Raw genomic sequence first — 7,164 nt, 5'->3', positions numbered from 1 at the left:
GAGATCGCATGGCGATGACTCGAACATCAAAGTTGTTCATTTTGATCATACAGAGTTTTTTCATATTGGGCACTTTTTCAGTTTAGGCCATCTTAATTACGTTTTCTGTCGTGCCATAAACTGGTGTCAACACACTCCCTGGCACAATTAGTATCACACATATGATTGATAACATCAATATGAGGGTGAATAATCCCCTTGTATTCACTGTTTCCACACGTTCCATCAAAAACCATGCACCCCAACCTCAGTATATTCGCCTCTATTTCCTTCTTACTGAATAGGTAGCACTTTTACTGGTTGCAAAAAGAGTGAGGTTGTTTAGTTTCACTTACACAGATTTGATCATTAGAATCTGCATGGCCAATCCTAGTTATCCAAAGTATTTTTCTAAATTCTAACACTTACATGGATTAAGAAAATGTAATGTTTTTCTGAGATTATTTTTTGAGGCTAATATGTGCCTCAGTTGTGTTTTATTCAATTGGTTGTATTGCTTTCAGCAAAAAAAAATTGTGTTATCTGCTACTCTCACCAAAAAAAAACTTCTGTAGTTCAGCTGGAGGGCACAGTTAAGCCAACTTAGCTAGACACCAAGGACAAACCAAGACATAATATTCTACCTTCCTTTCCGCATAGAAAACCTTTTGGTTTGTTCTAAGTGCGCATTCCAAATTTGGGTAAGTGGTTGACAAAATCAAAACAAGGCGTGTTTGACAAAATCAAAACAAGGTGTGTTGACATATGTATCTTCATCCTATCATTATTATTTCAGAGAAGGCCATTTGCAATGTAATGTTAGGAATATACAAGTCATTTTTTTATCTGCGGTGTATTCTAGCTTGTGACTTTTGATGGTCACCGACAGTAGTTTGATCATTTATGTGTCATCTCCAGTTCAAGGTTATAAGAGTACAATTAAACCTGTCATTTTTTTTAGAGAAAAGGCGAGAGCCCGACTTTATAGATAAAGCCACCAGGCAGAGTATATGACCAACAACAGCACCCAACAAAGTATCACGCGCAGAAGATAAAGTATCATTACAAGGCCAGCGGCCTTACATGGCACGCAGGCCAGCCTAAACCAGACACCAAAAGAGCATTCAGGAAGCCGTCCTCAAAGAAAGCCGAAGAAGCCCAGACGCCGTAGATTTCATCTTGGATAGCATGGCGTCGAAGGCCTGGAGGTCCCCTTCTTTAGTCAATAATCTCCACTGCTGCAAGAAACTATTGGCTTTAAATAAGCAATTGACAGGATTAGCCGGAAAAATATGTTCAATCGTATTCCTAGTAGTCCACAACGACCAGCCAATCGCAGCCCATCCAACTAAGAAGACTCTTTTAGAATGGCCAGAAAGAAGATTGACATAATGCCTCAGGTCTTCAAAGGAGGAAGGGGACCAATTTACATGTAACCAGAGTCTGATGCAACTCCACATAAGTTTAGCTAAGGAGCAGTGAAAGAAAATATGCTCGGTGTTCTCCAGTGCCCCACAAAGCACACACCTGTCGGACCCCGGCCCTTTTCTTTTCTTAATCTGATCGGCCGCCGGAAGCTTACTCCGGACAGCTTGCCAGAGAAATATCTTGATCTTAGGAGGAATTCGAGCCGACCAGACATGCTTAAACTTGACCGGGCGCCCCCCAGGGATAATCTTGGAGTAAGCAGATTTAACCGAAAAACGCCCCGAAGAGGAGAGGGGCCACACCACGGCATCCTCTTCCTCCGAGAGCAGGGGGGAGCAAGCAGTAAGGCGCTGCCAATCTTCCAACTCTTCAGGAGAAAGAGAACAACGAAAATCCAGAACCCAACCCCTAGCCGAGAGCTCAAAGATAGAAACCTCAGTATCATCGCAATATGAAAATAGAACCGGAAAAGCAACAGCCAGCGTGGAGTCCCCGACCCACCAATCAAGCCAAAACCGCGTAGACTTACCGTTCCTAACTACAAATTTTACAAGGGACCGAAAGATCGGCCGGACTTTAACCAGTTGATGCCAAAATTGCGACCCACCCGCAGCCGGCGCGAACATAGGACTCGAGGAGGGGAAATATTTAGCTTTTAGGATAGAGAGCCAGGGTGGCAGTTCCTCAAGAGTCATGATCTTCCACCACCATTTGATCATAAGACAAGTATTCATCACTCGCGTATTAATAATGCCCAGACCCCCTTTGGCCTTGGGGCGACATATAATGTCCCATCTGACCATCCTGTACTTACGTTTATTGTCCGCTGCGTTCCAATAGAAAGCACCCCTATGCTTGTCAAAACCATTATGAACCCCACTAGAGAGAAGATAGAATCCCATTAAGAACATAGGTAGCGAAGAAAGACAGGAGTTAGTAAGGGCGACCTTGCCCGCTTGCGTATTATATCGCCCTCGCCAAGGGAGAACTCTGTTGCCAACTTTGGTAACCACCGGAGCGAAGTCTTTAGCCAAAAGTTTAAGCGGGGAAATGGGGAGGCCTGGATATTTGAAAGGGTAGGATCCCAAAGAGCAGTTCAGAAGATGGGCCACCCGCTGCGCCTCTTCGTCCGAGACCCCAGTCACTACAACCTCACTCTTAGAGAAATTGATTTTAAGACTTGAGAGCGCTTCGAAACAAAGCAGAAGGAATTTCAGATTGGTGAGGCTATTATCATTAAGTTCCATCAGAATTATACTATCATCCGCATATTGGAGATGAGAGATGCCATTAGGGATGAGATGAGAGCTCACCGGAGTGATATGACCAGCCAAGGCAGCTCGAGAGAGAATGCAAGATAGAGCATCAGCCACAAAGTTGAAGAGTAAAGGGGACGCTGGATCCCCTTGCCTGAGGCCCCTGCCATTAGCAAAAAACTGGCTAATTTGGCCATTGACAGCCACAGCCGTGTGCCCCCCAGAAACCAATTGCATCAAGCGCTGCATAACAGGCCCCTCAAAGCCCTTAGCCAAAAGAACTTGCCGAAGGAATTTCCAGCTAACCGAGTCATAGGCCTTTTCAAAGTCAAGTTTGAGAACCACAACCTTGGTCCCTCGCACCCGTAAGTCATGAACAATCTCATGTAAACAAAGTACCCCGTCCAAAATGAACCTCCCTTTGATGAAAGCAGACTGGAAAGGGCTAATGGTCCGATGTGCAATGGGAGATAGCCTAGTGGCCATGCCCTTTGCAGGCATCTTTGCGAAGTTGTTGATTAAAGCAATCGGCCTAAATTGAGAAATCATATCCGCACCCTTGACCTTAGGGATGAGGGAGAGAACCGCATAGTTAAGTCTAGAAATGTCAACCGATCCCAGCCAATACCCTTGGATGACAGCAGAAATTAGACCTTTTAGTTGGGGCCAGAATTGTCGAAAGAACGGAATGGAGAAACCATCAGGGCCTGAAGCCGCATTAGAATTAGCCGTCCGAATAGTATCAAAAATTTCCTCCTCGGAAGGGGGAATCAACAGAAGCTCATTATCAGCGAGAGAAATCCTATCAAGGGGAGCCCAGAAGCCCGGGGCTAGTGCGAATCCGAGGTCTGGTTTAGCCGAAAGCAGGTTAGAGAAGAACCGAACTACATGACGGAGAATGACCGGAGGTTCAGAGACCCTAACACCATCAATAATGAGGCTGTTAATCAAACATCTACGCCGTCTGCCATTCACAATGGCGAAAAAGTAAGCCGTGGGAGAATCACCCTTAAGAGTCCAATTAATCGTACCCCTTTGCTTCCAATACACTTCCTCTTGGCGATGAATAGCCAGAAGCTCCTTCTCAAGGCCATAGCGAACTTGCCACTCAGTAGCCGAGAGCCCACCGTTGTCCGCACGGGAGTCGAGGGCACTAATTTGAGCACTCAACCTAGATTTGTCGCGCCTCGACTCAGCAAAGTGGTTCTTGGCCCATCCTCTAAGGAACTTGCGTAGGGAGTAAGAAACATAATGCCAGTCATCCATAGGGCCAAATGAACGATGGGGGGAGGTAAGAAAGCCCAAAATCTTCTGAGCCAGCATATCAGGGAACCCTTCCACTAAAAGCCAGGACGCGTCAAATTGAAATCTTTGGCAGCCATTGGGGCAAAGACCATCGTCAAGGATGAGAGGAGCGTGATCGGACCCGACGATGGGGAGGGCCCGAAGTGAGCAGCGAGGAAAAAGGCCTTCCCAAGCAGGGCAGATAAAAACTCTATCAAGAACCGAGCGAATAGGACAAGTCTGTCGGTTGGTCCAAGTGTAGCGGGCCCCAACCCTCGGGATCTCACGGATAGCCGTGTCCCTGATGAAAGCATTAAAAGCCTCGGCCCGCACCCAGGAGAAATTGACAGAACTCTTATCATAAGGATATCGAAGCAGATTAAAATTACCCCCAATCAGGAGTGGCAGTTGGCAGGCATCAATTTTAGTAAAATTCTCATCCAAGAAAATTTGTGACAAGGAATGATCAGCCGGACCATATACTACCATAAGTTCAAGGAGGGTGTTATTGGAACGTAGGGAAACTACCATACTAGCCCAGTATATACCATGGTCGAAAGCCACAAAATCAAAGGTGACATTATTGGTGCCCAGAAGAAAGCCGCCGGACTGACCAACAGAGGCCACGAAATTCCACCTAAATCTATCAATCCCAGCAATCGCCGATAGTTCAGAAGGAGAAAAGGAGGGTTTAAGAGTCTCAACAAGCCCGATAAAATCAATTCTTTCAGCGTGCATTAAGTCCTTCAGTTGGTCTCTGCGCCCCCTAGCGCAGAACCCTCTAATGTTCCAAAACAGGGCCTTCATCTTAGGGAAAGGTTTTTAATTCTCAAGCTCGACCTGCACGGAGCCTTGCAGGTTGTAGCACGTTTCCCGGCCCCGCGCTTCTGCACCGGAGACAGCTGCCCCCTAGCAACCTCGCCCGGTTCCCCTCCGGCCACAACCAAAGGGGCATCCATCCCAGTCCCGGCCTCCTTGGACTTGGCGATATCAGCCTGAGCACGTTCATTAGCACGAATCAACTGCAACAGAGAGGAGGGAGAACCCACGCTAGCGTCTAGACATATCCCAACATCAGCTAATATCGAAAGGAGATGTTCATCGGAATGGGAGGGTAAAACAAGCCTAATAGGAGACTGAGCCAAAGGGGGGGAAGGAGATGAGGGTGAATCCAAACCTGAGGGGGGAAGATCACGCGCCGCCACACGCCGAGCCGCCTGATCCACCACGCACTCGCCACTGTTGGAGGCGCGGCCACTCTTGCGAGCGGTCGAGGCAGGAGAGCGCACAGGGACCGGAGGGGCCCGACCAGGGGAAGCCGCCGCCGAAGAAGGGCCCGAAGCCGCCCCCAGGTCCGCCTCCAGATGGCGGAAGAGCCCAGCCGCCGACTGCCTGGAGTCCCCCGAGGCCCGGCTCTTCGCGGAAAACTTCTTCACCGAGGACTTCTTCCTTTTCTTGGCCGCCGAAGGTCCCACTGGAGGTAGATCTTCAATGCCGGACAGCGAGGGGGAGGTGGGGCGCACGGGCATGTTGGAGCACGCCCCCGACAAGGGGGTGCCCTTCGAAGCAGCCGCGGCCGCAGGACCAGCCACCGTACCAGGCACCGAGCCCTGAACCCCACCACCCGCCGGAGCCGGAGCACAGTCCTTCATCAGCTCCTGCTCAGCAGGAGAAAGCCCATCCCACGCAGACTGGTGAATCGGGGATCCGTGCCATTCAGCGAGTCCTCAGGACCCCCCCCCCCACCCTCCCGGCTCTTGTCATCGTCACCCGAGGCCGGGGAAGGAGGGGGGGAGGAGGAGTGACCGCACCAGGAGCACCTTCCATCCGAACTCGAAGACGAAAGCCACCAGCCGCCGGGAAGACATCAACGGAACCACGGATGCAGATCGGATCAACACACCACACACGAAGGCGAGCAGGACCCAGAACCGACAGCGAAGCAAGATCGACCTCAATAGGTTTCCCGATAAGCACCCCAAAAGCCATCAAGAAGGACGCGGTGCGCAAGCTGGGAGGCACATCATCAACGAGCACCCAGACATCAGACAGAGGAGATATGGTCTTGGATCCGTTGGAAGCCGCTTTGACCGATACAACAAGTTGATTCACAGGGAGAGTGAAACTGGTACATGAAGACATCATGCGAAGACTCTCTTTAGAGGGGAAAGTGGCCGCAAACTCGAAATCAGAAAGCTGCCGGATCTGCCAGTCCCAACCCCCTTCATCCCACATATGAAGTTCATCCAAGAGGGCTTGTGAAGAGATACGCTTGTCTTGGACAGTAATGACACCCACGTTGGACAGGGAGGGAATGGGAGCAGCTGCGGGGACTTCCTTGTCCATGGGAAAAAAAGAGCAACCCGGGAGGCCAATCCCAAAATGGACGAAGGAGGGGGGCTTGATCCTACTCTGACAGTCCACCGTTAGGTGTCCATCCTCCCTACAGATGAGACAGAAAGGAGGGTTCTCGCACCGAGACTGGAAATGGCCAGGGCGATGACACGCGAAGCAGGTGAGGATGGGATTAGAAACCTGGGAGTGAGAGGAGTTACGGTTCGCACCACGAGAAGGCGGCGGAGGGAGGATGCCATCTCCAGAAGAACCACCGACGGCACCCGCGCCAGCACCACGTCCCGCCGCAGGGCCAACCGGACGCCGGGCCAGGGCCCCAGAGCCACCACGAGGAACGAAGCAGGACGGCCCGCCGCCGCCGCCGCCAGCGCCCGCGGCGGCCCACCCATGGGAGCAAGCGAGGAAGGAGACGAGGAGTGGCCCGAAGATCCCGCCCGGCTCCCCCGCGCCGCCTGTTCCCAAGGGTCGACCACATGCACCGGAGCTGCGGGCGCCAAGGACGGAGAAGCCACCGGCCCGGAACCAGACGCATGCGGCAAAGCGGCACCCGCCTCCGACCGCGAAGCCTGGAGCTTGGCGCGGACCGACGCCTCAAATTCCAGATCCGCAGCGGCGTCGCCAGAGCCGTCCCGCCCCCACTTGAGGCCGGAGACAGCGTCACTGGAGGACCCACGGGAGCGGTCCATCGCCACCACCGACGAGAAGGGGAGGAGGAGGGGAGGGGGAGGCTTGGATCTGACAAAGCGGCGGATAGGGAAACGGCGCCGTCGCAGATCAGCAGCGGAGGCAGGAAACCCTAGAAAAGGGGGAACTGACCCCTTCCGGACCCATAAATAGCCGGAGCCAGCCAGGCCGGGCTCTG

Source organism: Triticum aestivum, chromosome 1B (genome assembly GCF_018294505.1).
Source record: "Triticum aestivum cultivar Chinese Spring chromosome 1B, IWGSC CS RefSeq v2.1, whole genome shotgun sequence".
NCBI lineage: Eukaryota > Viridiplantae > Streptophyta > Magnoliopsida > Poales > Poaceae > Triticum > Triticum aestivum.
This window is presented reverse-complemented; position numbering follows the sequence as displayed.